At 37.8% G+C, this 9,993-nt stretch overlaps 1 long non-coding RNA gene across 1 annotated transcript in view; it reads right to left on the bottom strand.

The window, feature by feature from the left end:
* Window positions 1-235: 235 nt before the first annotated feature.
* LOC103163195 overlaps window positions 236-9,993 on the bottom strand; it is a 202,762-nt gene continuing 193,004 nt past the window's right edge. The window contains exon 11 of the long non-coding RNA XR_004769177.1: window positions 236-1,255. This is a non-coding gene — a long non-coding RNA (uncharacterized LOC103163195). The remainder of the gene's footprint in view (window positions 1,256-9,993) is intronic.

The raw sequence follows: 9,993 nt of genomic DNA, 5'->3' as shown, positions 1-9,993 counted from the left end.
TTTAGAAGAGCAGATTGTATTTCCGATGGAAACACAAAGAAGTATAAAATAATACATAACATGCTCTTATATCACAGGTAGGAAAGGGATGCAAACACAAGTATATGTAAATGGATAAACACAGAATCAGTGCAAGAAATTGAAATGCACTGAGATATAACTGGAGAGATATTGTAACAACTGTAATTCTTATAATAGGAAGAAGCATAAGAAATATATCTCTCAGTTTCCAGAGTTATTTGATTTACTTGTTGGCTATTGGGTTTCCTATAGTCTCAGAATATATCCAAACATGGTTATACTAGCCAATGCAATTAGAAGAACTTATCTTTGAATATCCTCCTTAATTGTTTTACCATAGAACATAAATACATCTGGCACTCAGAAAATTCTGTCCAATTAACTACATATGATGAAAGTTTGATAGGGGATGTCCTTCGGTACATATGTTTCTTTTATACATTCTTTTATACAATTAAAAATGATTGGCCAGCAGCCAGGCATGAAGCATAGTCAGGGGTAAGATATCAGGAGATCCTGGAGAGAGAGGAAGGCAGAGAGAGGTTTCTAACAGACACCATGCAGCTGAAGGAGTTAACATGACATATTATGGGTAAGCCACAGGCTGTGGTAATGCACAGAATAATAGAAATGGGTTAACAATTAAGGCAGAGCTAGGAAACAAGAAGCTTGAGCCTGAGGCCACATGTCTTCTACTTAATATAAGTCTTTCTGTGTTTATTTGGTTCAATGCTGCTGTGGAACCTGGCAGGGACAGAAACCTCTATCTTCAAATGTATAGAATGAACAAAAATTCTCACCATCTTTACCTACACTTCCTAAATTAAAATATAGTGGGCAGTCTTCAGACATCTTGCTGACAGAGTGGCTTAACTATAATGGCAGTATAAACCAACTACTTTTAAATTATGATTAACACTACTGGATTGAAGAAATATCCCACACCGATAAAATGTCCAAGAATCTGAGACTAGAATGGTCACATATTTGTGTAAAACATATTTCTTTCATTAAGCTACAGATACATTGAGTCCTAATGGCATACTGATGTATGCATAGATCTGTTCACTTACCAATATCCCATAGTCAGAAAATTTTCTTCATGCACTTGATGGGAAATAAAGCATGGAGGGTGATGTGGGCTCTTTATTTTCAAGGCCTGCTCTGAAGGAAAAATCTGCATGCTGTATCCAAAATTGTCCTGAAGATTAAGCAATAATTTGCACTATTCCTTCTGGAAAGAAATATTCATAATAAATATTTTTCAATAATTTTATTTTATTTATATGACTATTTATAATCAACAACAAACACATGTGTTTGCTTTTGTCCTTATTTTTTCCATAGTTCCAAATTATACTTCTGGTACATTAGTGTTTAAATACTATTTATTTTTCCCATTCAAAAATATTTTTTCATTAAAATATCATTTTCACCTAGTATGCACTTATCCTTATCTGTGTTGTTAAATCAAAATAAATGCCATTAAAAACTCTAAAACTTTAAGGTATAAGAAAATTAACTACAATGTGCATGAACAGCTATAATAAAGTATGAGAAGCATTAATAATTAATCTTAAAATATTAAGGGAATTCCTAATATAATACTTTAAATAAGAGCATAAATTTTAGGTTACATGGTATTTTATGACAGGTTATTAAATTTTTTATTTTTAATATTTATAATAAACAGGCCCCTTTTACATGTTATTCCCAATTCCCTCTCACTCCCCTTATCCCCTGCCCTGCCAACCCCCATGCCAACTCCTTTCTGCTCCCCAGGGAGGGCGAGGCCTTCCATGGGTATTCATCAAAAATCTGTCATATCATTTGGAACGGGGCCTGGACCCTCCCCCGTGTGTCTAGGCTTAGAAGATATCCCTCCATGTGGAGAGGACTCTCAAATGTCCTGCCTCTATTAGGGATAAATACTAATCCACTACCAGAGGCTCAATACACTGCCCAGACCTCCAAACTGATTTTCAGGCCCAGGGGGTCTTGGACAGTCCTATGCTGGATTCCTAGCTATCAGTCTGAGGTCCATAAGCAACCCATTGTTCAGGTCAGCTGTCCCTGTGGTTTCCTCCACAGGGACTTTTTCTCATCACTCCTCCCTCTCTGTAACTGGATTCCAGAGATCAGCTAAGTATTTAGCTGAGGGTGTCTGGCTCTATTTCCATCAGCTACTGAATGAAGCATCTAGAATGGCATGTAACTTGGTCATCATTCTCATTATTGGAGAAGGGCATTTAAGGTAGCCTCTGACACACTGTGAGTGGGATTAAACTAGTAGATCTCTGGATGTTTCCCTAGTTGATTGTAATTATTAACAAGTCCCTACCTTCCCTTCACTGGAATTCCTCTCCAATCAATACTCCATCAGCCAGTTTACACAGGATATTTCACTTTTCCCTGATCTGGGCACAATCAATGTATGCCACTTAGGGTCCTCATTGTTACCCATGTTCTCTGGCACTATGGATTGCTTGTAAACTTAGCTTTATAACTAGTATCCATTTAGAAGTGAGGATATATTGTGTTTGTCTGTCTGGATGCAAGTTCCCTTACTCAGGATGAATTTTTCAAGTTCCATCCATTTGGATGAAATTTCATAGAATATTGCAATTTTGAGACTATATAGTATCTTCACTTCATAGAGCTATCATACAGAAGGAAATTTTCCTTGCTTCTTTCATCAACTGGTTAAATAATATAACCCACTGGGATAACTTAATGGCTTCGAGATACAACCATGGGACAATTAGACATGCCCTTGTGGTGACACATTATTTTTAATTTATTAAAGCTTCTGTTGGGAGACACCGTAGCCACGACTCCTAAAGGCCGGCTACAGGTGTGCTTGGCCATGCCTGTCAAAGAAACCTTAGCCTAAGGACTATGGATCGATCTCATCAAGCTTCCCTGAAAATTCAGCAGGCAAAGCAAACCTCAAGCTATAAAGATCAGTCATTGGTGTTTCACGCTTTTAATTGCAAGCCTCAGGAGATATATTCCATGAATTATACTGAAATAATTATGCATGCAAACACAACTGATAGGAATTCAAGTGGTATAATTTCTGGTTGATACACTGTATGTCACAGGTATGGAATTTGCCAATAATGTTACACCAGTCAACTCAGAAATCTTACTGTCAGTAAATTTGTCTCATGTCCCAGGATTGGAGGTAATGCATCAATGTCTGTTTTTTTAATATGTGAATTCTGATGATAGATGACAGTTATTCATAAATCCAAGTAATCAGGTTGCTGATATTGCCACATAAGTGGCTGTCTACAGCATAAAAATAAAAACAAGGAGTAAAATGGGGACAAACTCAGCAACATTTTACACAGTTTCACAACTGATGAATTTTGTGAGGACTTACCATATTTTGTCCAAGCACACCTTATCTATACACAAAAATTTCTATTTTAACAAAACCAAGAAAATATTACATGCAATGGCCAGACTGAATTTATGGTACAAAAGAAGAAAATCTGTTGTGACCCAAGTGTCTTAAAAGAATCACTGCAATGGCCCCGTCTGCCAGGCTGTCCTCCTGTGCCAGATTGGCCAGCAGTACCAAGGCCATCTCCCAGCACACTGGGTTCTTTCAGTCACTGAGGAAGTGCACCATGGTACTATAGGACTTTTCCAGGTGGCTAAAGTGTCGTGGCCAGTATCAGGTATACATTGTTGTCCTGGATGCTGAGTTTGCTGAAGGTAGTTTCAGAGAAGGAAGACTGATGTACAAAGGGGTCCACAACAGGCTGGTGAAACCAACGGAAAAAGCTTATCTGAACAAGCGAGAGCTCTTAGTCCCCAGACTGATACCTGAGAAACCAGCATGGGAGTGACCTAGACCCCCTGAATGTGAGTGACAGTGAGGAGACCTTGGAAATCTACAGGACCTCTTGTAGTGGATCAGTACTTATCCCTAGCATAGAAATGGAATTTGGGAGCTCATCCCACATGTAGGGATCTTCTCTGAGCCTAGACACAAGGGGATTGCCTTAGGCCCTACCCCAAAGAATAAGACAAAATTTGAAGACATCCCTATGGAAGGCCTCACACCCCTTGATGGCAGAAACGGTATGGGACAGGTAGCATGTTGGGGGGGGTGGTTATTTAGGAGGAACGGGAAATGGAATTGGATTTACATGTAAAAAAATTTATTTCTAATTAAAATAAAAAATTCTAAAAAAAGAATGCTGTTGAACACAAAAAAGAGAGAAAGAACCACATGGAATTTTAAAGCACAGAAGTTTGAAGTTTTGAATATCAAAACCCAGATAATAGCAACCAACAACAGAGAAACAATATGTTTAGCACAATCACAGCATAAATTGTCATGAACACACAAATGTGATTTCTCTCAACTTTTCACAGTTAGCAAAAGACAAATAATGAGCACCGGATAGAGAAATCCAATTTCTACTGTACAATAAATTTGATAGTTTTCTGCATTAAAATATAGATGCTGCCGGACCTTGGGAGCACACGCCTTTAATCCCATCATTCATGAGGCAGAGGCTTGCGATCTCTCGAGTTCCAGGATAGGCTCCAAAGCTACACAGAAAAAGCCTGTCTTGAAAACCCCCCAAAAAAATGTAGATGCTAAAAACTGTTACTCATTAACACCACCTTAAGAAAAGGGTTAGTTAGGTACACAACTTTACATGTAAGATAAATAATTTTAACATGAAGTAGGATTTATATTGACATGAAGTAAAGCAGACATGGTATTGTAGGAGTAAGCAGAAAAATGTGGGAAGTAAATGTGCTCAAGTATGAACTCTCAAATAGGACAATGATGCAGACACCTGCATATATATATATATATATATATATATAATATATAAACAAATGTATATAATGTATATAAACAAATGTATATAAACAAATACACATGCATATACATATATACACATAAGAAAGTATTTGATATGCACTGAGAAAATAATTGGAGAGGTATATTTAATAGCTACATATCTTATACCATAAAATGATAGAAGAGATATTTCTCTTAGTTACCAGAGATACTTAGATCATTTGGTGGCTAAGGGCATTTCTACAGCCTCCCACTAGAGCCTCAAAGAGCATTTCCACATCATGGTGATATCTCCTAACACGATGGTAAGAAAGTATTTCAGACATTTCTCCTTACTTATGTTATCATAGAACAGAAACCATTCTGGTCCCTGGTTAAAATCTTCAATGAATCTGACTACATGCCGTAAGCAGAAAATAGTGATCTGTCTTCAGACATATTCTTTGCACATTGGGTTAAATAACATGGGAGTAACCAACTACTCTTTTAGGTTTATACTTAACTCCATGGGATTGAAGAAATATCCACCACTGCTAAAATTTCCAATAAACTGATGTTAGAATGGTCACAGTCTTTGAAAAAACTATTTCTCTCATTCTGCTAGAGGATTCAACAGTGAAACTGAATCGTAATGACTTATTGGTGTAGTGATAGACCTGTAAACAATTGGCCAAATCAGGGTCATCTCTTGTTTTTAATTTTTGTTTTATTTTATTAGTTCAAATTAAGAACAAGCTTGAATCAGATGTCAATCACTTCTCCCTCTCCCTCCCCTCCACCCCTACATACCACCTGTCCCTAGCCATCCCCCCTCCACTCCCCAGGCAGGGTAAGGCCCTCAAAAGGGGCTCCCCCAAAGTCTACCACATCATCTTGGGCCAGGCCTAGGCCCTTCCCCATTGGTCCAGGTCAAAAGAGCATCCCCTCATATGGTATGGGCTCTCAAAATCCCTTCTTAGCATAAGATGGAAAATACACCAACGATGTACAATCAGATATGAGACACAAGTTGTGTACAGAAAGAAAACATGTAAAACATGAGAACTAGGAACAATGATACCTAGTCTGTTAATTACTTTCAAGGGTAGCATGTTATAATAGTCCATCAACATCTGTAATGAACCTGTTTCCAACAATGCTCATGCCTAGCCTGATGCCATAGAAATTAATATAATGACAAGAAAAATACTAGAATTAGTATATGTTAACATGCAAATGAAATGCAAATCCAGATTGGAAAGTTGAACCTAAATGTCAACAAGCTGATTATCAAGAACATTTTCTATATTACATTTTAAGGTACAGCCTCTGGTTCAGTGACAGGAAGGGTAGCTTTTGCAAGTGTTACTCCTTCATATTTTCACAGACTCTATATTTGCTGGGAAAACTGACAATGGGATAGCAGTTCCCACATTGGATCTTCCATGGGACAGACAGGAGCCTGACTCCCCTAGTGCATGACAGACACAAATGTCTAAAATGTATTATCTTCCTTACAGATGATAAACACTTCAAAATTGAGACAGGGATATGACACCTTACAGGAGAAGCAATAGCATCAGAAGGGGTATGCTATATTCCAACACAGGAGCATGATCAATGACTGGAAGCTGTAACTTCCTGAAGCAAACAATCCCTACATTTGCTGATTCTTACAGGCCTTCATTCTATAGATGTCAAAAGCAGTCTGCCTTGTCTGGGTCAGTGTATATATTGAGTCCTACAGTATGGCCAGATCCTGACTGGTGAGAAGCCACATGGTTGTCAATTTTATAAGCATTCCTTGGCCCTGACTGAAGGACTGTGTGCATTCAGATGTAACATGGAATAGGAACCAATGAGGAGATTACTCTCAATTGTAGCACGGGAGACAAATTTTGTGGTTTCCTTGGAGATCTTCTTCAGAGCTGCTGATTCATTTCTCCCTCCCAACCTAAACTGTGCTGCAGGAGTAGGAATGAAGGGGAAAGTAGATAAAGGATGAAAAGTGAAATTTACCCTGGTTCTGGGGTCAAATTTCAAAAGCAAAGCTTCTATAAGGCAAAGACACAGTCAGTAAGATGAAATGATAGGCCACAGAATGGGAAAACATCTTCACCAGTCTCACATCTGACAGAGGGCTGATTTCCAAAATATACAATGAACTCAAGAAGCTAGCCAACAAAACACCAATCAATGAAATTAAAAAGTGGGGCACAGAACTAAATAGAGAATTCTCAAGAGAAAAATTTAAAATGGCTGAAAGACTTTTAAGAAAGTGCTCAAAATCCTTAGCCATCAGGGAAATGCATCTCAAAACAACTCTGAGATACCACCTTACACAGGCCAGTATGGCTAAAATCAAAAACACCAATGACAATCTATGCTCGAGAGGATGTGGAGAAAAAAGGAACACTCCTCCATTGCTTGTGAGAGTGCAAACTTGTAAGACCACTTTGGAAATCAGTTTGGAGGTTGCTCAGGAAAATGGGAATCAGTCTACCTCAGGTTCAGCAATTCCTCTCTTGGGCATATACCCAAATAATGCAATTTCATACAACAAGGACATATTTTCAATAATGTTCGTAGCAGTGTTATTCATAATAGCTAGAACCTGGAAGCAACGTAGATGCCCCTCAACTGAAGAATGGATAGAGAAAACCTGGTACATTTACACAATGGAGTACTACTCAACAGAAAAAAAGCAACAGATCTTGAAATTCACAGGCAAATTGATTGAAATATAAGAAACCATCCTGAGTGAGGTAACCCAGTCACAAAAAACTAAATATGGTATGTACTTACTCACATATGAATTTTAGACATATAACAAAGGATTAACAGCCTGCAATCCTCTTTGCTAAAGGAACTAGGAATGAGAAGCACCTAAGACAAAAATGGATGGTCAGCGGAGAACGGGAAGTGCCAGGATCTCCTAAGCTAATTTAGAGCATGAGGGTAGGGATAAGGAAGCTGGCAGAATGTGAGGAGGAGAGCATGGGAGAGGAGGAAATGGAGGAGCAGAAAGGTTTAGTTGGGGGAAGAATAGAGGAGAGCATGGTGAGAGATATCATAACAGAGGGAGCCATTATAGGTCTGAGGAGAGATCTGGCACTAGGGAGATTTCCAGAGACCTACAAGGATGATACCAACTGACAATCTAGTCAATGGCGGAGAGGGAGAGGGGACCCTGAATGTCCTTCCCCTATGAGACTGATAACTACTTTATATGCCATCCTAGAGCCCTCATCGAGTGGCTGATAGAAGCAGAGGCAGACACTCACTAAACTCTGGAACCCAGTTGCAGAGATGGAGAAATGAAGATCAAGGGGGTCGAACAAGGCTGCTGAATCCCACAGAAACAGCTGACCTCAACAAGGAGGAGCACATGGCTCCCAGTCTGCTGTCTGGGAGGTTATTATGGGACTTATCCATATCCCTGAAAGTGGATGTCAACGAGTAGGCCTCAGCACCCTATGTGGCCTCTGGTAGTGCATCAGTATTTTTCCCTCATGTAAGAAGGGACTTTGAGAGCCAATCCAATGTGAATGGATGTTCTCTTGGCCTAGACAAATGGGGAAGGGCCTACGCATGAACCAAGGTAATGTTGTGGAATTTGGGGAGCCCCCATGGAGGCTACCCTCTATGGGGAACAGAGGGTGGAGGGGGAGGAGGATAATGGGAATTGGGGGAGGAGGGAGAGGGTGAGGGATTGACATGTGAAGCAAGCTTGCTCCTAATTTGAACTAATAAAAAAATAAGAAAAAACTATTATGTGTTAAAATTATGTTTGCCCCAAAATTAAAACAATGTTTTGAGGATTAGCAAAATATGTTTTCAGTTTAATATTGTACATCAGCAATTAAACATCAAAAATCAAATTAAAATAAAAAGGTGTATTTGCAGTTGTGTTTGATACTCTGAATCTGCACTGTGAACTCTGACAATTCTAAGAGGAAACACGACTGCAAGAGTTTGAACAACACAGTGAGATACTGTATCCAAATGACAAAGCATATGGTTAAAGAACAACTCTGGAATAAATATGGTCTATGTATGATTAAACTATAAATGAAAAATTAATATGTGTATAAATATTAAAGAATTATTAATATACATATATATATCAGTAACTGTTGAGAAGTTATGTAAAAGAGTAAAACAGTGCAACTCATCCAAGTAATGTAAGACTCATGAAATGAGGAGGAAATGCCATAAGAAAGTGTACTAGATTATGAATTTTTCATTTACAGTATGTGAACAAACATAGTAAAGCTCTGAATGAAACCTTAGCAATTGGGAAGATATAAAAATAACCAACAGATCTATTAACAAAACTCCTCTGTTCAATTTTTTATTTAAATTTCTTAGAAAACAATGGAATATGGTAAGAACTTATTTTCAACTGCTTCTGCATGACATTTGTGGTTTTACTAGAGTTCTTTTGCTTTTGATGGAATTCCAGAAAACAGAAATTGCTCATTCTGAGGCTTTTTCAGTATTTGGCATCTATGTAAATCCTTCAGTTATTGAGATTGAGAGTCAAGTTATATTCAAGTCAACTACATTCAATATACAAGAGTGGCTTTGAATAATATGTTGTGAAAATATGGCTTCAATACAGATGGCATCATGGTCAATTAGAATTTCACAACAGAGTCTTTAAAGCACAAGATACTAGATGACTGTAACTTAGTATATAGTGAGCCATTTTTAAAATGTGATTTCCTTTAAAAAGCTATTGTGGACTAGAGAACTTTGAGTAAAACTTTCAGACCAGTGTTACCATCACATTCCACTCCCCAATCCTCTCTTTAATTTCCTATCACTGTCACTTATATGTCTATCTCTATATCATCTCAGCCTAAACTTACTGTTTTTTTGCTAACCATGCTTCATGTTATGAGGTCTAAAAATTTCTTATTTTAATATTTCTGACTGATGTAATGCTTGCATTGTTCTTACTGCTTTGTTAAATTGTTCCAAATCTCCGAATCTTAAAATATTATGTTCCCTTTTAATGCTTTTTGAAAATAAGTTCTTTTTTTACAATTTCCTACACTATTGCATACTTACAGACTTCTTATAACATGAAGGGATATAAGAAATATCTCTCTCAGTTGCCAGAGATATTTGATTTACTTGTTGGCTACAGGTTT

This window comes from Cricetulus griseus, chromosome 3 (genome assembly GCF_003668045.3).
Source record: "Cricetulus griseus strain 17A/GY chromosome 3, alternate assembly CriGri-PICRH-1.0, whole genome shotgun sequence".
Classification (NCBI taxonomy): Eukaryota; Metazoa; Chordata; class Mammalia; order Rodentia; family Cricetidae; genus Cricetulus; species Cricetulus griseus.
Note: the sequence above shows the minus strand (reverse complement) of the source record. Positions and strands in the feature narration are given on the sequence as shown.